At 31.3% G+C, this 23,592-nt stretch overlaps 1 long non-coding RNA gene and 1 pseudogene across 1 annotated transcript; both read right to left on the bottom strand.

The window, feature by feature from the left end:
* Positions 1 to 133: 133 nt before the first annotated feature.
* LOC122590954 lies at positions 134 to 4,266 on the bottom strand. The gene is made up of 7 exons (XR_006322654.1): positions 4,117 to 4,266; positions 3,606 to 3,979; positions 1,213 to 1,279; positions 999 to 1,112; positions 769 to 855; positions 625 to 682; positions 134 to 361 (listed from the first exon to the last, which is right to left on the bottom strand). It is a non-coding gene; the product is annotated as an uncharacterized LOC122590954 (long non-coding RNA).
* A 9,479-nt stretch (positions 4,267 to 13,745) lies between these two features.
* LOC122590887 lies at positions 13,746 to 16,574 on the bottom strand (annotated as a pseudogene).
* Between the last annotated feature and the right edge of the window lie 7,018 nt (positions 16,575 to 23,592).

The raw sequence follows: 23,592 nt of genomic DNA, 5'->3' as shown, positions 1-23,592 counted from the left end.
CTATATGTAACTAGTTTGTTACTCGATATTAATAATTACAAAAATAAAAATAAAAAATGTGTTCATTAACTTCATTTACATTCTGCTTTTAAGAAAATTAATAAGCTAGTCTTAATCCAAAGGGCAACAAAAATACAACAATGTGAAGTGATCACTGAAATGATTTTAAGGTGAAAGTTCTATCTTTTACAGAACTAACGGAGCTAGCTAGAAGATCTCACCACCTGGTGACATTTTATATACAACAATAACCTTGAGTAACGACTTTTAAGTTATTCTTTTATAGTGTTGAACTCCTTCAAATTCTGCCAGACTCCCTTGTCATAGTGATTTTTTAATCTTCTTGTTGTTACTGTCTCCCCTGTATAGGCGATGATTTTTCAGTTAGTAGTTTCACAAAGAACTAATAAGGATATTCTTTAAGCCAAAAGACGAAAAGCATTTTGATGTTGAGGTCAAATCTATTTTTATCTAAATTTAAAACCATATAAGTTTAAGTCTTTACTTTCTCTAAAAGCAGAAAGAATATATATTTCTTGAAGCAGAAAATAACACATTTGGCTCCAAGTCAAAATGTCAAATTTGTTTTTTAAATATATGGAGGTTTGTGATCTATAAGACTACAATTACGTGGTTGCAGATTTATGAAATGCTGGAACTCTGGATATTTCTTCCAGTGTATCTGCAAAAACAATAACACCCAATCATTTAAGGTTGATTCTAATCTTTAAACTGAGATAAGTGAAATAAGTTTGCTTAAGTTGCCACCAATGCAATTCTCAAAGGCAGGACAGTGGTGGTCAATACGCATCACAGTGCTTACAATATCATACTCTTTGTGGTAAAAAAGGAACTCTGTTATAACATAAACAAGTGAGCACCGTCAGTATCTATAGCTTGAGACTACCTCAACCTCAACATCAAACAAAAAAACATGAATATGAATGCAGTCTTTGTGACAGTTCAAGAAAAATGACATATATTAGTGAGTTAGTGACCTCTTCAGATGGGCAGCCCGGAAAGAAATTTTATGAGTAGTGATTGCCTCTAGAGAAGTTTCAACGTTGGAGGGAGGTCCATAATAAACAAAACCGGGATCACCTGATAGGATCCTGCCACCAATAACTATCTGATATGAGAAGACCAATTCCATGTATCAAACCATATATAGATTTATATGACAAATGTTGACCAATTTTGGTAAAAATAAACCTATATAGGCCAATTTGCAGCATAATAAGCTCTACATGGAAGATGATGTCCAATAGCAATGAGACAGCTGTAAATCAAAAAATAAGAAAAAATTAATTTGTTAGGTTTTTATTAAAAACATAAGCACAAAAGTAATCATACAGGGTTATTAGTCTAAAAAAAAATAAAGGAAACACGACCCTATGAATCTATGATAGATGCCAGTTTCAACTTTTGTACATAACATTCAACTTATAGTGGAGTATTAGTGTCAAAAGACATTTAACTTTTGATTATTTTGTAGTTATGGGTCTTTTTCTGTCAGATTTTTTGAACTCGTGTGTCTAGATTTAATAAAAGCTTGGTCATTTCTCTAAAAGCTTTTTCATACGCGTGTGTCAAAGAACATGAAAGGGTTAAGGGTAAATAAACATATTGCTATAAAAGATAACCAAAGAGTAACACCTCGTTACCTGCAGAAAAGTCACGAGAACATATCTACTATCACAGAAATGCCTAATCAAGATGTACATGATGGCATAATTCAGGAACCAAATAAGTTTTAATCGTTGAGAGACATATACACTTACAATGAAGGAATTACAGAACCATGTTTAGAGTTAAACATGGAAGTAATTTATTAAATGTATGGACCATAACTGAGAAGGTGATAACCAAAAAAAAAAAAAAAGACATACAACATAAGACCTTTTAAAATTGTCTCCGATAACTAACAAGATGATTATCATGTATATGGTAGAAAGGGAAATCCTTGAGATATATGTAAACAAGATAGGAGATTCCATAATTAAGTCATATCAAGCATCAGTCTCTGGCCATTAAAGTTGCAGTTGCAAGCCTGATAAGCTTAATAAAGCTGCTAAATAATCGTTTGCTTGAGAGAAGGTTGGAAAGATAATAAGTTCATTATTCTCATTAGTCTCAATATATAAGATAATTTGCGCATTGAAACTTAAAATGATGTCAGGTTATATATACGCCATTTTTATTTCTCACGTCATCGTTACAGAATTGCAGCACATGATACAGAATAGCACCAACCAAGGTCACTTCTGATATCTCATATCTCCCATGAAAAGGAAAAGCAAGAACATCTAATCATCCTCCTATGGGTAAGAGTCCACATGTTGATACTGTAAAATTGATGGGAAAAAATTGATGATGTGGGTACCTAAAGTTCTTTTGGGATAAATAACACACACACACATACACACACATGCATTCAGAAGCCTCGCAAAGTTGTTGTAATGACAAGAAACAGTATTGAATTTTAATCGTAAGTCATAACTCACTAAAAGAACTATATGAGAGTATTCATACGATTGTGATACGAACCCATCCCATAATAGGCTCGCATCATGTCATAAGCTAAGTATAGAACTCACTCCCAAAAGCTAGCCCAAAGAAGGAAGGGACACCTAGGCTTATAAACCATCAACCAATCCCATACTTGGTTGATGTGGGATCATATCAATACCACACCCTTTGAAGAACCAACGTCCTCGTTGGTCACGGCTGGCACCCTTCTCCTTGGGTCCAAGCCATCACCCCATAGGCCACCACTCCGAGCGTTGGAACCTCGAAAGGTAGGGCCGGCTCTGATACCAATAGATACGAACCTAATAGGCTTGCATCATGTCATAAGCTTAGTGTAGAACTCCCTCCCAAAAGCTAGCTCAAAGAAGGAAGGGACACCTACGTTTATAAACCATCAACCAATCCCATACTTGGCCGATGTGGGATCATATCAGATTGTTCTAGTTTCGGTGTTTGACCTCTAAAAATCTTCTTGGAACTAGTGACTCCTTGATTCCGCTAGTCAAATCTTCCTTGCTAGGTATATGTATGATGACACAATCCTTCAAACTTATAGCTTGCTCTATTGCTCATGAACTCAGATATTTCCGCCTCAACATATTAGATTCAAAAGTTAAACTAAATCAAATAATAACTTTTCTTGATACTTAGAGCATAAGAATTGACCAAAGATCATCGGATGCACCACACACTTCATTCTTTTGAACACTTTCTAATAAACACTAAATTCCCCCAACATTGCATAGAGAAAGAATAGTGTGTGAACTTCTATAATATAAGAGCATACTTGAATTTTCTAGACCAAAAGAAAGCTTGTTCTGAGGCCCTTCTAACCTTACCTATCAACTTTTTTTTCTTTTGTCATCCATCATACTACTCATCCTTGAAACCAAGCTTGTTGCTCATCCATTTTACATGTTTCACACTCCTCCTTTCCGGCTATCTTATACGTAAACAATTTATTTATCAACTATGAAGTTGGACATTCCTTGTAGAATACTATATAATAAGTAGAAATTATAATAAGTATATGATAAGTAGAAATGACAAAAAGATAGATTGATTAGATTACATACCTTGTTAAATAACAAACCAATTGGGTTGGATTAGTGGTTGGAGCCCTTACCTCTGGAGAGATCATGGGTTCGATCCTAATGCCCAGCAAGGCTGGAGATCCTTTTCTACCTTTGTTAGAACCTGGCAGCAGCCTTTTGACCTTTGATAGGGTAAGGTTGTCTACATATCGACCTCCCCATGCATCGTTGTAGACAGTATTGGGACCAAAAATCCGTGGAAGACGGCATAGTCACTTTATACCTTTTTGAATAACAAGTATATATACACCACATGAAGAATAAATTCGAAAAGACGAAAGCGGGAACAGAGCCACGTAGTCCAAACAACCTCTTGCATCTTCTTCCTATTACCGCCATCCCCACCAATACCATCACTAAAACAATACAAAATCAAACCAATGTCACACACACACACAAAATATATATCTATATATATATATACAAACCAATGTCACACACACACACAAAATATATATCTATATATATATAATTATTCTTGTATATACTGAACCTGATAGGATAAGGAGTATGATGACGTTGGAGAATGGGAAGAAGGAACAAAGAAGGTAGATTGCAAAGTGAGAAAGCCAAACACAAACTAATGACACTACTGTGCTCCGACCAATTAACTTTCTCCATGGATCCTTCTTCCTTTTTCTCCCACGCCCTATAAATTCTTCCATTTTTTTTTCTTTTACATATACACAAACCCCCCAGATTTCTACACTAAGTTCTTCAATTTTTGGGAGCGAATATCTTTGAACGTATCGGATCAGACCGGTGTGTATCGGGTCGGCCATCGTGCTTAAAGGCCCATTTCCCGTGATGACTTGTATAAGCCCATGGATTTATTAATTTAGGATAGTTTGGATACTTTGATTGTCCTTCTATATCTATATCTACTAGTCCTAATACTCATACGATGTACGGTAGCTATATAGATTATATCATATGATAGCTATATAGATTATATCATAAATAAATTTGAATATGTCTCATACATGATTCGTGAGTATGAAATAAATCGTGGTTAAAGTAAACCGATAATCGAAGCTAAGTTATAATAAACAGTAATAATAAATATAATATATGTTTAGTTTAAATTTTGGATTTACATTGAATTTTTACAATCACATCAAAATTGGAACTTGTAAGCATAATGGATGACGACAAATAGCCTTGTGATTTTGGATCATAAAATTTTGAAGAATTCATGTTAATAACTTATTATAAGTAATAGGATTTGACTAATTGAGAAAGAAAAAGAGACAATTTTATTATTGAGAAAACGATTCATCAAATTAGGTTATAATGTGTTTTGTATTTATAAGCCAAGAGTTACGCCACGCGTCGATAAAGGATTACGCCACGTGTCGTCTCAAGAATACCTCAAGCCTGTTTTAGTTTATTGGTAGATATCTATATTTCTATATATTATATAACTACCTAAATTATCCATCTTCTTTATTCACTAATTTAAACATATCTACCTAATATACCTATGATACCCTTAACTCCCAACCATTCATTTTTCTCCCTCTTCTCAAATCTCAAACACTCATCTTATTCTCTCTTCTCCATAAATAATTTTATTCCTCTAATTCATTCAAAATCTTTTATCTCAATAACCGTATATCAATAAATTATAAAAATTGTATAGATGATTTTAAAATTTCTTGCTCTTTCATTATAGATGTCATTCAATATACTTTCGACGAATTTTTAATTCCGAGGGCGGAGCCCTTATGGCTAAGGCATTTGGCTATCATACTTTATGATTTGACCTATCACCTCACTATCTTACCGTTGCAATGCGCAGGCACTATCTCTCGTTCCATTATAAAGCAAACCCATTTTCCCATTTTACTTAATTAAGAATTTGATAAGTCTAAAATACCCTTACTTATATTACTATTTTTATAACACAACCTCTAGAACACCTACCTTACCCTTTAATTAAAATTTAACCTACTCACAAAACATACGCTCCTTCGCCATCTCTATCGCTGGCTCACTGCTCAGTTTGGGAAATGAGTTTGCTTCATTATAAAATATAGATATATACCACCTATGGGTTTATTCGTGTATCCACACATCAAGAAGGTATCGTCACATTTAACCGTCATTTTCAAAGAAAGTTTCGTTGCATCACGCGGGTATAACGCTAATAAAAATATATTTGAGATGTGTGATGTGTGTAGTAAATAAAGTATTTGTTTTTTCTTTTGGAAATTAATTTTCATTTTTAGATTTACAAACAAATTGACTTGAAAAGAATGACAACGGTAATTAATTTGGGATTATTATCATAAGTTCATAACTATATAAGGAGAGCTTTTATTGAATAACTTTTGAGTCGTGCATATAGTGAGTTTGCTTGAAAACCAAGCTTTGCATAATTGAATCGAAAACATTGCACTAAATAGCTTATTAGGAAAACAAACAATGTAACTAATTAACGATTTTGAGTTTGTAACTCCAAGTCTCCGCCTTATTGGGTTTCTTCACAATCCCAACCATAAATTACAATAGTAAAGTTATAGCCGTAAATTTTACAATTGAAACACGTAAATTTACAATCATAGTTCTCCAAACTCATACTCATCAATGATCTTTAGTCCAAATGGTAAAAAAAAAAATTACTGTGCTCAATAATAACTTCAATAATGAGAAGGTCATAAGTTTAAGTTCAATTTAAATTCCACATATAACAAACAAATTGAGTTTTCAAATTGAATCAGTGATTTTTTCTTCATTATAATGAGTTTAGATAATGGAGTGAACTAATTGATTATTATGTATCCCAATTTATCGTTAGAAAAATAACCAAACCCACCCTCAAAGCAAACGCCCTCTTAATTGTAATCTCATTAAAGGCGAGGCCAATGAACAATGTCACGTGCCACGTGGCGCTGTTCTATTGGTCCACCTGTAACCGTGTTTTTATCTAGATTTTGCCATATTGGATTCCGTTAAGGTTATTTTTTGTTCGGTTTTTCTTGGTTTCCTACATAGTTTTTTGCTTTTGTGTTTTCTTTCTATTGGTCTACCTATACCCCGCGTTTTTTCGGATTTTGCCATATCGGATCCCGTTAAGGTTATTTTTCTTTCGGTTTTTGTTGGTTTATTACATAGTTTTTTTGCTTTTGTGTTTTCTTTTTATTGGTTCATCGTATATTTATAAGGGAGCCAACCAAGTGGCTCGGGTCGGGTCACATACTCGTTATTAGTACGACGAGGAGAATATGGTCCAATGATTCCATTCATAAATCGAGAAAAATGCTGCACAAAGTTTAACTTAAAATTTGGTGAAGAAGATCTATGAATGGTTGGGATCCGTTAAACTTTCAAGGACTCCATCTCCCAGACGGGGTCATGCCACGTACAACTAGAAAGGGACATAAGTCCATTATTACTTACACGTCACCCATGTGCCGTTGTTTGCGCCTACGTTTGGATCCCATTGTATTCTCCAAGTTAGACTACTGATGAGGTGCTAGTCTTAGATATACTTAAAAATGAAATGTTTTGGTAAAAAGATTTATTTGAAGTACATTAAATTAAGCTTTGCTATTATAAAAGAAATATATAGCCACAGGCCAACAACTTTTCTTTAATCAGTTAACAAGTTATGGATATCATATATATTAAAACTCGTTAATATCATGTCTCGGTTATATTTAATGGAAAACTAAACGGGTACCTGTGCGTTGCGGCAATGATTATTTAAAGCATACAAAATTACGTAAAAACAATAATGAATATAAGGAAATAGAGCTACAAAATATTAAGAGGTTATTTTTGGTAGATCATTTATATTGGATGTTAGGAATGTCAAATGTATAGGGATATTTTAGATGTTTCAAAGGTGAAAGTTTAAAGAGGACAAAAAAATTAATCACTTTATTAGGTAGTATAAATGAAAATGTTTGATGTGCTCAAAAAGTAACCCTAAAGATGTTTAATCTAACCAGAAATGATTGATATATGTCAAAATAAATGACAAAGATTAGTAATAAAAAATATAAAAAAACGTAATCCATGTATCAATAATTGAATAAATTAGATATACTTTTAGATACATATTTTAAACCCATCTATCACTAATCGTATTTAAATGGGTCAAATCACCACATTATTCGATTCTTATTCTAGTTAATTACTTATACACATAGTTGTTGATTTGTAGTTTCGACTCAGCTCGAAAATTTGATTTTTTAGCTCGTAACTCGAAACGTAACTCGATTCATAAGAGCCTAACATATCAAACCACATATATTTTTATATTAATATATAAGTGTATATGGTACAAAATTTACAAATATAATATAATGATTATATGTTAAGCTAAAATAACCGAATATTATTGAAATAAAATCAAATAAAAGATTTTTGTTTAAAAAAAGTTTAACGAATAATAAAATTTAATTTATTTTAATTGCGAGTCGAAATGCGCTCGTATCAACTCAAAACGTGACTCGCATCAATTTGGAACGTGACTCGCATCAACTCGGATGAGTTTAGAGCAAAGTCAATGCAAGTCATCCATCGAGTCGCCTCATTAATTTCATTTTGTTTTACTCGACTTGTACAAATCGATTTATAATTCGTACGAGTTTGACAACTAGGACATATTATCCCGTATATTTTTTCTATGAATTGTCTTTCAAACGCCTTTATACAAAATTTAAGGAAAGACCAACGTGGATGTAACTTTATGCAAAGATGAATAGAAGCCAAAAGGAATGAAAAAGCGTTCTTCGTGGCAATCATTAGGCCGGGTTTGATGCCCACAGGTGAAGCTCATCTTTATGTTTTCTAAGATTTGTGGTATCATGTACTATACTCTCTTTGTAAGTTGATTAATTCACGTAGTTGGTAAAAAAACCGAAATTATCGAGATTTTAGATGCCTATGCAAAAATATCAAAATACCCTAAATTTAACTAATTACTTCAAAAGAGATAATAAATTTTCAAAAAGATTTCAAATAAACAATCACATATGACAATGGATTCTAGGTTGGTAGCTCATTGGTAACGTCTTGATTTTGAAGATTCTATCAGGGTTCGAATTTCACTTTCTGCATTTGTAAGAGTGGATTATTATGGGGTTTTTTGAGAGTAGTTTTGGGTTCATCCCACCGTTTAAAAAAAAAACCATTCATATATAATCGATTTTTAAAGGTCCCTAAATTTTGTAGGCATTGTAATTGCCTTCGCACACCCGAGTTCCCCGTATATATATCATGATGATTTAATTGGGAAGTCTTCTTCTTTGAAGTCGATGCATGCAACTCAATCATATCGAATGGAGTATTTTAAAGCCCTAACGTAACATGGGTTGGTCCTAGCTAACCGCAATATATAGTACTCAATCTATATATTGTGCTAACTAAATATACATATATTGATGCCGTTTAAAAAAATATATAATATCGATCCATTTGAAGTTAATTTGTGCATTTACTTTCTAATGCATTTTCATGCCATCATTGCTTCAAATAGAAAACTTCCAGTACTAGCATTCATTTGTTCATCATAAAGGCATTGTATAAATTTTATTTAATTAAGATTAACTACACACCAAGTCACCAATTAAAACACATGATACACTTTATATGGCAATTGTGCTTGTGAATGAAATTAAGATGGCATGGTGGGAGAGGGTGTGTATATTTTTGATATGATCATGGTTTTGATTTGGCATGAGACCCACAACTTTATTGAACCATGATTGGGACATGAACCAATTAAGCTTGTGCATGTGTGCATCATATATATCTATATACCTTTTCAACCCATGCTTCTTCATTGCTTTCAACTGATATATCTTGTTTTCTTCCTCATTGTGATCACTTTGACTTCTCCACTACTCAAATAACCGGCCGGTGCATGCATGCATAGATCGACTCCCTGCTTTTTATATAGACATGCATAACTGCATAAGAATGAAAAAATTTAGGGTTTTGTTAGTAACAGCCCTTAGGTTGTCAGTAAAAACTAATTGGGTGCATTAAAATTTGTACATTGCTGTTAGAAAAATCAGGGAACGGTTTTTAGTATATAATGTACAAGTTTTTAAACATGTAACATGTTGTTAGTGACCGCCCTTATCATTATCATTTTCCAAAAATTTAATGCAATTTTTTAAGCGTACAAGGCTACGGTAGGCTATCTCTAGTCATGTAGTCTTTAATTAAAAACCTCTTCACATTTGGAGTTTTAAAGCAAAAATGCACATTACTCTTCATAGTCGTTTTATCATTTTAAATTAAATCTAATATTAAGGTATACTCATAATTGATTATTATTATTATTATTATTATTATTATTATTATTATTATTAGAAATTAAAAGGATTTACAAGAAATTAGTAGGAACTCGAGATATTATTTGGGCCCCAATTCCTCTAGCTATAGCAAAACTAATCTTATTAAATATATGAAGAGCAACACGTGCTCCAATATCTTGTGCAGAAGATAACTTTTTAATTCGCTTGAGTAAGGTCACTCTTTCTTTTTCAAGTTCTCCAAAGGAAAAGAATGAAAAGGGGATAAATCCATATCCAATATTTGCACACTTAGCCTTATTCTTGTCCCGTTTACGTTGTGCTGCCTTAACCACTGCACGATCAGACACAAAATCTGTCATACCAGTCTACGTCAAAGACGATGACCATGTCAAATCGATACATACATCAAACCCTCCATCCCATGAGTAAAGCAATATATCAGCTTGGCGTAAGGGGTTGTCTTTATCTTTAATAAGCCCAATATCAACTTCTTTATGAGCAGAAACCCCATACCGAGAACACATGTCAGCCAAAGTGTCACGCACCACGTTATGCCGCTGTTTAATACCAATAATACCAGCACATGATACAACATGATCTCCATTATTACTATTATTATTATTATTATTATACCTAAATAATCAAATAAATAAGACATAAAACAATAAAAGTATATATATACCGATGTATTAATTTATTAGTTAATTAAGTATTGTCACTATAACAAATTTGTCGTTTGTACACATTCTTTAAAAATAGTAAAATTTTGTTAACTTGTTCGCACTTAAAAATATGTACAAATAGTTTACATTGAAAAGTGTGATGAAAAATGTTTACACACTAATAAGTGTTTACGATATTAAATTTGTACAGACTTTTAAATGTATAAATCATTTTTCTTCAAGGGTGATTTTTACGTACTGAAAAATCATTTCTTTTCGGGTATGCCTACGCAAGTGCGTAGAAATTACTCACGAAGAAATGATGATCTTTACACTTATAAGTGCATAAAGTATAAATTTTGTCTAAACTTATTAGTGTGAACATTTTTCCTCACACTTTTAAATGTGAAGCTTGTATCTTTTTTCACATTTTTTAATGTAGATTATTTTTACACATTTTTAAGTGCGAACGATTCAACAAAATTTTATGCATTTTTTAAATTTGTGTACAATAAAGTGTATAGAATTGATTAATTTGTTGTTGTGTGTTTTTAATCTTTTAAAGTGAAACTTTAGCTATATAGTTATTGGAAATATATTTCAAATAACTTATAATTAATTATTACTTATATTTATATGAGCGCATGAACACAAGTACACAAAAGAAAATCGACATAACTAACTAGACAAAAATGTCATCGTTTCATAATTAGAATGCTTAACTGCTTAAGACATTCATGTTTTATCTATAAGGTTGAAGTTCAATCTTCGGTTTAGCCTTTGTATGTGGTGGGGTTTTTTTTAGAGCAAACATTTTCTGTTGGCTATAAAAAAAATTACGACAAGAAAAACCAATATATACTCCGAGGAACCAAAATCTATCCTATAATTAAAAGAGTAGTTGAGAGTATACTTGACACCCTTAAAACCTTTGAAATTATATTTTTCCCCCTCTCTCTCCTACTACTTTTTTGTTTTTTTGTTTTTTTTTTCTATTTCCATCTTTATCCTTTTTAAACATAAACTTTATTATTAACAAATAATCTAAAGTCCAATTTACATTTTACAATCACTAAAACTATTTTTCTATTGCTTAGTTCCTTTTTTTGTTTTAAATCTGTAACTATATTATTTTCCCGCGTAATACGTAAGATAAAAATTTTAAATTTCTCAAATAATATAATTAGTAGTTGTAGATACGACATGCTCAACTATGATAATGTTATTATTAAAAATATATTATAGATAGCTAGTAAGATATCTATGATATATCTTTATATGATGATCGTATAAAGATAAATATACTGAAAAATGATGATATTTAGTTTGAAAATGATATAATTGTCCTTGATAAACCACCTCCTTGGAAAGAGTTATAAGGAATTATCCAATTTGTCTTAAATGAACTAATTTACACCCTAAACACTTATTTTACTAATTTACATTCATAAAATTTAATCTCTAAATATATTTTTACTACCACATCTACATTAATTACATCTACATCAGCTTACACCACTTAACACCGTCACCACTACCACCACCAAATCACCGTCGTTGTCACATTACGCGGGTACCGTGCTAATTATATATGGTTCAAATGATATGTTTGTAATATCTTTGAATAATGACGACGTAAAATTAATATAGATAAAGACATATTTATTTAGTGTAGTAATACATTTCTCAAAAAACATATATCTCCATATTTATACAAAATCAAATCAAAATACAAACTTAGTTATAAAATTATGTAATAATTATATACATATTTATGAAATAAAATCTTACGATTTCTTTTTGTAAAACCTTTGAAATGTATTTGTGAGAAAAACAACATTAGGTGCATTATAGTTTAAAGAAATTAGAATGCATTAGTATAGTTTCTTTAATAAGGTTAAGTGCGGCATAATGTATCCAACTAAGCACAAAAATTATTGTGTGCACGAATCAATTAGAACCTTTATTATATGCACAAACTTATTAAATATGTTTTAATTATGTAACATCGTGTACGTAGCATCTCATATAAGCTGCCACGTGCAGATTTTTGATTGGTCAACCATAATTATCTATATGATTTGAACATGTTTATTTATTTTTCGAACGAAAAGATTGAATATGTTTATTAAGTTCGTGCACACAATATAGGTTCTGAAAACAATTAAACGATAAATTTAACACTCACCTTGAGATTGATAAGGTAATATATATTTAATCCGAAAACAATAATATGTTCTTATTAGTAATGCTTAGCAGTAAAATTTTAATTTTTACTGATATAATTTATAAAGGCTTGAAGTCAATATGAGTATTGCATATATTTTTTTATATAAAAAATGTTTGTTTATTAATCATGTATTTATATATTATTTTAACTGAATCTTTTGATATTCAAAGTTTCATGGTATCTGTGATATGTGAATGTTAATACAATTTATTTATATAGTCAGAAATTCATAAAAAAAACTAATGATCCAAAATATAATTTTAAGCGGTTCAATTTTTATTTCAAAACTAAAACATTTTTCATTTAAATAATATATGATAATAGTGATAATAATAATAATAATTTACGAGGGTTTAAAAGCCCGTGCTACGCACGTCGTGTTTGAAATATATTGTTCACATGTATAATGTTGTCGGTTTTTTAAATCGCTAATGAAACTTAAATGTGAGTCACTGATATAAAGGTATTGTTGTTGTATCCTGGCTCGGTTCTGTTCCCACCATATTTTTCATGCATTTCTCCAAACTTGTCTCGGCTGTACATCAAATATAATAAACGATTATTTTAGTATAATATCTAGGATATAGTCAACTACTAAAATGCAGAGATTGTCGCAAAATGCACGGCAGTGTACTATTTATCCGTTTTAAAAATAAAATATCGTAATTTTGAGGAAAATATGTGACAAAGGTTGGATGCATTTAACATCAAGTTTTAGCATTGCAGCTAGTTTGACCTGTATCCCTCCATTTGACCCGTTTAAGATAAAACAAAAACGATGTCAACTCATTCATAAGTGGTTTTCGCCAAGTCTGTTATATGTTTTATACTTTAAGCTTCATACCTGAATCGAACACGCCTAACCTCCTGCGTGCCACCAGGCAGTATTCACACTTGGCTCGTCCTGCTCAGTTTATTCATTTTCCAAATTGCATGCGTTGCTGAAACAAAAGGTGTCCAGATTGATCAGCCTCTTAAGATGAACTACTTATTGAAGATGTTTCAGTTTTGGCAACACTAATGCTAAGTGGTCAGGAGAATCTGATGATGATTATCCCATTTCAATTGGAATGTATAAGTTCCGAGGTGTGCGTTCTTTGCTAAGTGGTGGACACTAGTGGTGTTACTGGGGTGATCTCGAACACATTTTGTTTTCAAGCTCTGAAAAGTAAAAGATTATGCCACATTAAAAGGATTGATTCATTCAAAAGGGTCAATTCAGTCATGTGTTATCTCTAGGTGGTCAATCGGGTCAACAAAGGATGTTTGGCGTTTGGGTTCTGTTCTCGCTAAACACAGGTGTGAGTAGTTTTCATTAAAAAGTAAACAGTTCAAACTGGTCAAAAGTTGCCCAAAGTGTTTTTTTGTGCACTTGCGTCATAGATATAAAAAATTTCAAACTTTTGACAACAAAGTGTTTGGGTCAACCTGGCCATCCTGTAGCAGATTTACCTATTTTGATCAATGTTTTTTGCCCTTTACTTGACGCACCTGATTTGTCATTTTGCCAATGCTACCTGTGCTTACCATATAGTCTGCAAGAGTTGTATGAAAACTAATCTCATCTTCAGATCTTGGTTGAGATGGTAGTGGAACACCTTGCTGATTAAAGCACTGAACGTTGTACAACTCTATAATCTTTTCACGGGTTTCAGACCACCATCTTTGAGCTTGCCATTTATCAAACATCTTTCAACTAATAAGGCACACAAAGGTACCATTAAAATATACTCGTAATAGCATCATAAGAGGTTGTATAGCCAGCTAACGTTCAACAATAACAAGTAACCGCTGATATAAATGCCTTACATCTAATGTTTGTGTGTGTCAGCAAAGATAAAAATTATATGTCACGTGATGCCATACACTACAACAAACACATTACATATTTGAGTCTACACTACGCAATGAATAGAAACATTGGTAATACACAGAGACCAAAAATGGTTAGACAATGTTCAATTATTTGGGGATCCTATCGAAAGGCTAACACTGCTACGCCTCAACAAAGCCAGACACTTCCATCTAGCCACATCCCATATCAATTTAAAAAGTTAATAATGCAGTAAAAGTCGATCATATTTAGCATATACCATAAAATAAGCATATAAACACTTGACAAGCAACCCCAGAGATAATGCGTTATAAACCAAAACCAAAACCAAAACCAAACCGGGAACCAATTAAAAGGCAAAATCTAAAACGATGAACATCTAATACTCATCAACAATAAGTCAATAACTTAATGACATACAGGGCACTGGTCAATCTTGATGGAGTATAATCACTCTATCAATACGTTTAAATAGCTGTAACTCTTAATGACAAACACCCCCTTTATTTGATACTAACATGTAAACATCAATCAATTGCCAACTAATTTTTATTTCAACTGGTTACCCGGACCCTATTCAACCTATAGTCCTATACATTGTCAAAAAATTAACTTAATACATCAATCGAGGTATTAAACACTTAATGTAATTATCAAAAAAGATTATGGTCCATGTAAAAAAGATTGGGCCCACAAAACATATGTATAGATGTCATTTTTTCTTACTTCGACTATTTTTAGATTTTTTTCTTTGTTAGTCACTGTATCTCATAAAAATTGCTATAATGCACATTTTTTTATCAACTCATTTTCTTGTTGCCATAACTTTCAAGCCTGGAATTACTCGATACTATTAGCTCATTTCCTTAAAAAATAACAATAATGCATGACATTTGAAGATTCAAATAGAAATTTTTTACCAAAAAGAAATTAGTGACCATTTAAATTAAATGTGATCAGTATATGTAAATCTCCTAGTGGCCAAAAAGTCCATCCGCTATGACCCCGGGCTCCTAAAGCGAATTGCCTTGGGATTAGTTTGTTCGAGTAGATATGATTTTTTATGACATTCCAACCTGGGTGATTTGAGCCAATCTAGATCATCCATCATAGGACCTTGGTGGGCTCTTTGGCTTTTAGGGTTTTTAAAGGTTTCAAATGAACTCGCCCCGCTCTTGTCTATATATCCTCACTTATGGTCGACTAACTTGTTTAATATCATTAACTCAAACATAACTACCAATTGATCATAGATCAACTAATACCGCCATCATGTGACAACATGGGCCCACAATTGAAAGATGCAAGTCACAGGTTCAAATCTTGCCAAAGGCGAGTGGAGAAACAATATCTTGTGATCCATGTGTAAGAATGGAGTCACCAGGCATGATTTCTATGCGGTGTGCGCTCTGGGTACCAAGACGATACATGGGACCAGAGGGTTCCCACCCATTTACTTTTTTGTTTACATGTAGAGAACTAACAAATTAACACATATATACTCTGTTCAAACTTCTTACAAGTAAGGCCTTAAAGCACATCTAACACATAAGATATGTGATAAGTTAGTTACTCATTCAAAAAAGCCCATCATTAGAACCACAAAACTTGGAACTTAAAAGCACAAACCTGAACGGAATACGTTTTAAATCATTGCCACCTTGAGGCAAGGAAACAAACGTAATATGAATGCTGGGTTCAACCTGAGCAACACATTCTTTAGCCTCATCTTCCTCCATAAACAAAACTGATTCATTCCACCCACTAACCGATGCTGGAGTGCTCCTACCGCTTGATACAGTCTTGCCTCCATTTCCTTTCCCCATATCCGCCTTGTTGAATTCCCAGTACTTCGGGACCCACCTAAGAACCTTCTAGACACTGGGCTTCAGAGCCCGGGTAACGTCGGGTCAGGTTAGTGTTTAATGATTCTGTTGCATACTTTTCCATAAAAGAATTAACGGATTACCCCTATCAATTAATGAGCAACAGATAAATTAGCCACCATTCGACAACTTTAATTCAAAAGACCATATTAATGCTATATATTTAAAAATGTGAACTTGAAAAGAATGACTTTTTTAAGTAGAATGGAAATAAAATAAAATTTACTGTAAATCAAATCTCGAGAAACCTGCAGATGTGTATTGCTCCTATTCATAGCATGAAAGGCTAAAGTTAAGATTGTCATAACATATAGTGCTCTTTACCAACTCCTGTCTCTTTTCCGGAAAAACATGAAATACAACATTAAACAAACCGAAGCATGAAGAAAAAAAGTAGAGATGGGAGAAAGCACAAAAGATACATGTGTCTACTTTGATGCATTATTGACCCAAGACTCACCACAACAAACATAAAAAATATGCCCACCACTGGAAGTATTCTGTATAATAGGTTTACGTTGCAAGGCATTGCAGAAGTTTTGACACAATAATTGAGGTACGTCATTGACTTCAGATAACATAAAACATGACTATGTAAAATCTTATATCCACATAGACCCAATAAAACATGAAACTATATCCTCATTCAACTTATCTCATACAACATTCTATAGTGATCAAAACAAAAGAGATCACCTTGTTAAGGCGAGAGCAACATTTATGACCGGTTACTACCTCTAAATCAAATAGAAACAGATCACTGATGCTAAACTACACACCTTATTAAGCAATTATTATTGTGTTAATACACAAATCTTTCTTTTACTGTGTTTTTTACTGCCTATCAGTTTTTAATGAATAATATTCGCAGTTTGCAACTACTAAGCTTTCTAGATTAACATCAAAGTAGTTAAGGCTTAGTACCCAATCTAACTCACCCAGTCTGACCATTCTGCCACCTATTTATAGTTGTGCAAAAGAAATTATTATATGACCAGTCATATTTAAAGGTCCATTTCATCCTATTTGCTTATCAAAATAATGAGTTCGAGTAGTTTATAAATAGCTTGAAAATCAGTGTGAAGAAAGTCGCCTATATTTAAAAAGCCATTGTTCGGATATAATGTAGCATGTCAACCCAACCAGAACTGTTTTGTTCCACTACCGAACGACCAAGTTACAAAATCTATCGATGTTAAGCATATAATAGGGTCTAGATGACTTACTACTGCTGCAATGATAAAAACAGAATGGTGATTAACTTACTAACTCGCTACAATAACAAAACCTAACATCAGTTTATACTGAATGAATAATCCCGACAGTTTGCGAACATTAAGCTTTGTAGATTAGCACCAAAATAGTTAAGACTTGATACCCAATCTATTTTTACTCATTTGAAAAGTAAAATATTAAGAAAATTTTTGGTTCTGATTTAAATCGAAATGGATATAAACTGTGTCAGGAACTGGATATTATGTTGATTGTTCAAGTTTTCCGGATAAGTGACTTAAGAAAATAACGCTTTGTTTGATTTGGTCACAGCTTGAGTTTTTGCTTTGAAATTTGGCTCTAATCTAACTTGCCGGTTTTTATGTGGATAAAATCAGCCCATACTGGCCTGCAGTGAATAAGGCAAGTTGTGAGGCTGAGACATGTTGTAAAAACGCTATAAGTAGGATTAATTACAACTTTTGCTTACAGCTACATGTATATAATCCAAATCAAAAAAAGAGTGATAAGCAGACTGGAATTAAAGTTGGGCTTGCTGCTACTTTACATAAACCAAATATAAAGGTATCACATGGTGGCATCATTAACAGGTCAAAACAGGTAGTTTCTACACCTGTTAGACTCATTCGACTTGTTCATTCCCTTTTAAGCTACATCATTTTAACTTTACCCTCTTGATCCTTTAATATTAAAAAGCGTCCCTTATAAATGGGTCCAAGTTATAGATAGTAGGGGTGAACAAGCCTAAGCTCGTTATATTCGTACTTTTCAAAACAGAAGCCTGGCCATCTATTGCCCTTAAACCCAATTGCGACCCCAAGCTTGTTGTAATGCACAACAACCAAGGCATCTTGTTTTGCCCCATGGATTTTTGCAGTCTTTAGCACAATGACTGTTTCTCGTCTGTCAAGGTTTCAAGAAAAAGGCCTGGTAAGTCCTGCGATGTCAAACATTTATGTTTAGCTAAATATCGTGTTTCTTATATTTGTTTTTTTATGGAAATTTAGATAAACCATACTTTCTCCCTAAAAAACTGCTATATTAATGTTCTCCTACCGACTGAATATATTGGAAAATATGACAGAAAATCATGTTTTTCCATACCTATACAGCTGATATGTAGTTTTGAAAAGATCTTTTCGGTCAGCAGGCCGAGCTATAGCTGTATACCACTCATCATCTTCAAATTGCCAATTTCCTTGCTAGATTATAAACATACAAATACATAAATTAATTTAACATGTATATATATAATCTTCATCATTGCAATACCAAAAAATGACTAATTTAGTTTCTCAAAGACATTTTATCAAACAGCTGGTCTGCATAACCTGAATCTTTTGCATAATCGGTCAATTTGTGTTCATTAAATAAAATGCACATTACAGATAACATATTCCATAAAAATAGAAAATGAGATAATGGAAGTTCTATAAACCAAACAGATTCAAGGGACGGTTTCTTAAAGAGAACTAAAATGATGGAAATCAACCTGGATGATAAAGTTGTCAGTCGTAGTCTCAAACCATATCTTAATCTGCAAAACCAATCAAAATAAGGATTTCCGTAATCAAAATGATCATAAAGATGAACGAGAAATCTTATACCAAAGCGCTCAATAAAATCAAAAACTAATTGGAGAATAATAAAAAGAAACAAAAGAAAAGGTTTGTTTTAGGGAAGAGAATGAAATGCGAAAAAATTTGTACTGGAAAAATAAATATAGCATTAGTTTAATGATCACTTAATGGTGTGAATGAGTATCCCATTTAATCCATTGAAGACATCTCGTTTGAATCAAGAAGGCAAAAGGACACAATTATCAAATCAAACTAATATATTCAAAGCAAACTAATATATATCAACATAATTGAATGCAGATACATACACACATAAATTTATTAAAACACATATAACAAAACTTTAATAGGAGAGATAGGATCACTTTCAATATTAATTCAACACCTATTATATTATATCTTTATATTAACTAATAATAATAATAATATAAACAATTTGCAAAATCTAAATAGACACTCATAATTCATAAACCATTCATTCATTAAGAAAGAAGATTAACACGTTAAATAAGAATTCAATAACACATACATATATCACAAATTTATTGAAGAGAAGGAAGATTAACCCTATAACCCAAGTAAAATCATTAATTCCCAGTAAATTAATTAAACCCTAATCAATACTTAATTCTCAGCATTGATTTCAATCTTACAACTTTTATATATATATATATATATATATATATATATATATATATAAGATATCTGTGTGGTATATTCATACACAACGAAAAAGTATTTGTAATAGATTATGATCCTATAGATTGAGATATAAATGCTGATTTAGTACAATATTAACGAGGGTGATGGTAAATATAATAACAATAATTGTAAATAATAAATAAAAAATCTAAAAAAGGTAAATGATGTATGCAAAACAATCTAAGGGCTATAATTCAATTTTGCTTTTGATCTAATGGTTGTTGTTTTTATAAAAAGGAATTTTAGGGGTTGTTTTATTATTATTGGAGATCATTATCAATTTATTTAATTAGGCGAAATTTTATAATTTATTATAAAATCCCAGAATATATTGAAATGAAATGTATAAGACATATGTTTTGAATCTATTTGTTCATTGAACCAGATCGAAGAGTGGTAAATGTATATATATTTCATTTAAATAGAAAAACAAAGGTACCTATAATGTATCTAACTATTATTTCCGGATAAGAAAATAAAGTGTAATATTTGTGGGACATTCAATTCGGCTGAATACAGCTCGTATTCCACAAAATAATATTCCACGACAACAATCATGTTTTGCAAACTCCATTGTTTGGTTTGGGGGCCATTGATAGCGAACAGTAAATATGTTATATTGGAAAAAAAGAGTCATATTATTATTTGGGTTTAACGGCATAGTGTTTTTATATTCTCATTTCTAAGGGGTAAATCTCTTTACAATTCCTAATATACTAGTCAATATGTGCATCCCATGTATCGGACATTGAAATTAACATTTTTGTGTTATGTATGAAGAAAAAAAAATGCATAGTTACGTTATATTTTCCCCATTATTTTTAAACTATTTATTTATTCATGTATATTTGAACTACTTGTTCCATCTATCATTTTAATATTTCTAAGAATTGATGGATGTTTTTTTTTAACGTTCGAATGGTCAGAGCCTATTCATCTCATTTGTCGGCCCTTACTTCATTCGGCACGATACCATTCGAATTTCAGTGAACACGGAGGAAAGAAAACCTCCTAGTAATCCGTCAAATGACATGACGATAAATAAGAATAAACCTTGTTCCCTCAGGAATTGACCTGAGTCTCCCTAGACCAAAGACCCTCATGAAAGGAATGAGATAACACTGAGGTTTTACCTCAATGATGATAATTGATGGATGTAACTTCATCATATTATGAAGTTGAAATGATAGATTAAGTAAGGAATTAATCTATATATCTATATATAAAAGCCTATCGAAAAGGGCTCACATGGCGTTCTCTAAGCCCGCCACGTCAGCATTTTCCTACATGGCGTCACGATATTGTTCTGCTCGCCACATCAGCTTCCACATGAGCATCATGTACGCCTACATCAACATACATATCGGATCAGTGTAACGTTCAAAGGCATCCTGCTTATTTAAATTAAGTACCGAAAAATTAAATGCAAATGTGGATTCGAACCCGCATGTCAATTATGACAGGTATAGTCTTCTGCCAACACACCAATAGTATGTTGGTGATTATTTTTTATTTTTTTTTAATACATATTCATTTTTTAATACTACAGCTCATCATCTTTTTTACATAGCAAAGTTTTTAGTGTGAAATTGATGTTGACTATTCTTCCAACTTCGTTTGCCACAAGCTTCCATTAATTCATACCTATAACACATATTAAAGTAATCATTTAGTTCTATTTCGTTGTACGTTTAGTTTACTTTGGTTTAAACAATAAAACTAATATAGTTACGTGTATTGACACAAGACTTACGACATTATCAATATTAGATGATTATATTATGGTTTAAAATTTTCTTTACTATTTTCAATAATAAAGTATTGATCTATATATTAAAATTTTAAAATTTTGAAATATTTTATAAAATACATATATCGAAGTTGTTATTGTAAGATGCTTAGCGATATTTGTATATTATAAAATCATAAAATGTTAATCAAAGTTGTAAATTGTGACATATTTAGTAATATTTAAATATTACAAAATTTTAATATTAATAATCATAGGGCACTATCAGTTTATTTACTTATATTGTTACACATAGTGTATTACATTCTTAATTTATATTATAAAATATAAAACGTTATTTTAAAAGAAAACATATCTTAAATATTTCAACAAGAATATGACAATGTTAAATTTGTATTCTATAAAAGATTATATTTTTACATCTTTTATTTTTCATATATGTTTAATGAAAATTAGTAAAAAGAAAATATAAAAATTAACAGTACAGTTATTTTTATTATATTAATATATTTACATTAAACTTTATTTATTTTAAACTAATTATTTTTACATTCTTATGATAGAATGTACTATTAAGATATATATTAGCTATTAGAGGGTGTTTTGGATTACGTTTTGAAGTGATTATCTGATTATCACGTTTGTAAAATGCAAATAATCTAAAAAAGTGATTATCTGCTATTAAAACACAGATTTTACATTTATTTTGAAAACGTAAAATCTGTTTTGGAGTCGCAATAACAAACACCCACTATATGGAATATATATTAGCTATGGTTCTATTGAATATATATTATTTATTTTTTATTTGTTATAATAGATTTATTGATTAAAAGTGTAAGTTTGTGATGAGAAACAAAAATTTATAAATTAAAATGAAAACTAAAAACAAAAGTAAAAGTTTAAAAAATCAAAAACTATAGTTGGTCGATAAGTTATTAAAGCAACTATCTTTTAATATATTAAAAGAAGATCATTGAGTCTTATGAAATGTTGATGACATACATCAAAAACTATGTAAACATTTATATCAATATATATATATATATATACATATATAAGGCTATCTTCAAGTGCCCACGTGGCACTCATTGAGCTCGCCACCTCAGCTTTTTCCAACGTGGCATCACCATATTTATTCTAGCGACACATCAACGTGCCACGATAGCACTACATACGCCACATAAGCATATAATCTACATATTTAATTAATTATTTAAAAATGAAAGAGGTGGGGTTGAACCCACAACCTCCTATCTAGCATGTGTTAAGATTTGCCACTTGAACCACAATGCTTTTGATTTATTTTTGAGAAAACGTAATAGTTTAACATACACTTTCTTAAATTAAAATTATGAAAAAAATTATATATAAATATAAAAGAAATTTTGGATGACTATATTTAAACAATTTTCTTTTATATTGTTATATTTTTAAACAATATAATTTTTATCATATAATTTTGGATGACTATAGTTAAACAATATAATTTTGGGTGATTATAGTTAAACAATTTTCTTTAATATAATTTTGGGTTCATCATTGCTATATTGTTAAACAATTTTCTATTTTAATTTTTTCCATAATATTATTGTTTTTGATTTTTCTATGGTTAAATTGGTGTATTTTATTTTTCTTTATATTGTTCTTAATTGGTACTTCGAGTGCTATATTATCAGAGAAATATATCTTCATTTTTACTAACAACTATTTTTATCATCATTTTTATCGTTATTATCATTTTAACTTATGTATAATATTTGAGGTCATGTGAGTTTCTTTTTAGATCTCTAACCACTTATACTTTTGGATCTCTA

Source organism: Erigeron canadensis, chromosome 3 (genome assembly GCF_010389155.1).
Source record: "Erigeron canadensis isolate Cc75 chromosome 3, C_canadensis_v1, whole genome shotgun sequence".
NCBI classification, from domain to species: domain Eukaryota; kingdom Viridiplantae; phylum Streptophyta; class Magnoliopsida; order Asterales; family Asteraceae; genus Erigeron; species Erigeron canadensis.
The sequence above is the reverse complement of the archived record's forward strand: the minus strand, read 5'-3'. Positions and strand labels throughout refer to the sequence as shown.